Below are 1,421 nucleotides of genomic sequence, written 5' to 3' on the forward strand. Positions count from 1 at the left end.
TCCACAGTCTGCCCCTGGCCTTGTCTTCACTGATGATATGGAGCTTTTCCATCTTCTCTTTCCACAGATGTAGTCTATTTGATTTCTATGTGTTCCATTTAGGTAGTCTAACTTATTAGAATACCTAAAAGGGGTTCTAGAATTTGCTCAGTGAAATAGGCCTCCTGTGAGGCCTTTGCAGTGTATAGGACCTTAGGTGGAATCCTGAACCCCATCCATAACCTTCTGAGGTAGGACATTCTCACTAGAAAGGACAAGCAGACCAACCTGGAACAGCTAGAGTGACAGAAAATATATCTTCAAAGAAAGATCATCAGGAAAATCCTAAAACAAAAATGGCAGTATGACTGACTACTACAAGAATAAGCAAGTTGGACTGAGACCCCACCTCCTTGACTCTGTGGGATTAAGATGTGGCATTAAGAAAAAGGTTTGATGGCAAGGAGACCTCAGGCTGCAAAGCTGTGGGAGCCCAGACCAACTGCAGATGCTCAAGATCCACCGCAGCGACCTGCAGCTGATTGTGCATTTGCATTTCTGCAGACACCAGCCATGCGGCAGCTTCCTGCGGGCCTACCATGAGGGCACTGTGCAGCCCGCTATAGAGGAGTTTGGTGGCTGCGCACGCCCTGAAATCTGTGCGGCTTCTACTGGAGCTGCATGCTGGCACTGAGCTGCTGGACTCTTGGCTGGCAGACAAGGAGCGCTGCTTGAATTGTACCTTTTCCCAGAAGCCCAATTGGCTGCAGAATGAGGAGCTTACTGAGCTGGAGGAGGCGCTTTGGAACCTGACATGTGGACCCAGGGGCCAAGGTGGCTATATGAAGGTTGTCGCTTGGGCCCCCTTGCAGTCCCAGGCCCCTGCCCAGTCAAAGAAGAAGCCACCACTACCAGGCCAAACTTTTCTGTTCCAGGGTCAGCCCATAGTGAACCCACCACTGAGTCTACAGGACCAACAGACTGGGTGAGGGGAGGGAGAGGAAGGTGGAGCTCAGGACAGGGATTAGACACAGGAAAGTTTGGGTGCTGGGGATGGGGGGCAATAATCAAGAAGTGAGAGGGGAATGGAAGAACAAAGCAGATGGGAGAACAATTAGGCATGTTTGAATGGGTTAAGTGGGACAGAGGTAAAGAATGATGTATGCACAACTTTGGAACTCCAGGGTTCTGGGATACAGAGATTGAGGCATGGTTGGAATGGGGGAAGGGGGGGAGTAATATTAAGATGCTTGGCTGTCTTTTGAATCTTGGTTTTCCTTGCATTATAGTATAAAATAGACACTGGAGGGGGAGAGAAAGGAATAGTCAGAAACATCACCATAAAAAGCTTGTAGGTCCGTCTTCTGTCTATAACTGATTGGAATACCTAAAATGGGGCTACAAAGTGCCAAGTAAAGGAGTCTTCCTGTGAAGCCTTTGCA

At 48.7% G+C, this 1,421-nt stretch overlaps 1 protein-coding gene and 1 pseudogene across 1 annotated transcript in view; one reads left to right on the forward strand and one right to left on the reverse strand.

The window, feature by feature from the left end:
* TMPRSS11A (transmembrane protease, serine 11A) overlaps nt 1-1,421 on the reverse strand; it is an 88,277-nt gene that overhangs the window by 69,539 nt on the left and 17,317 nt on the right. The window lies entirely within an intron of this gene.
* Nucleotides 464-968, forward strand: LOC102829141 (annotated as a pseudogene).

This window comes from Chrysochloris asiatica, unplaced genomic scaffold, assembly GCF_000296735.1.
Source record: "Chrysochloris asiatica unplaced genomic scaffold, ChrAsi1.0 scaffold00254, whole genome shotgun sequence".
Classification (NCBI taxonomy): domain Eukaryota; kingdom Metazoa; phylum Chordata; class Mammalia; order Afrosoricida; family Chrysochloridae; genus Chrysochloris; species Chrysochloris asiatica.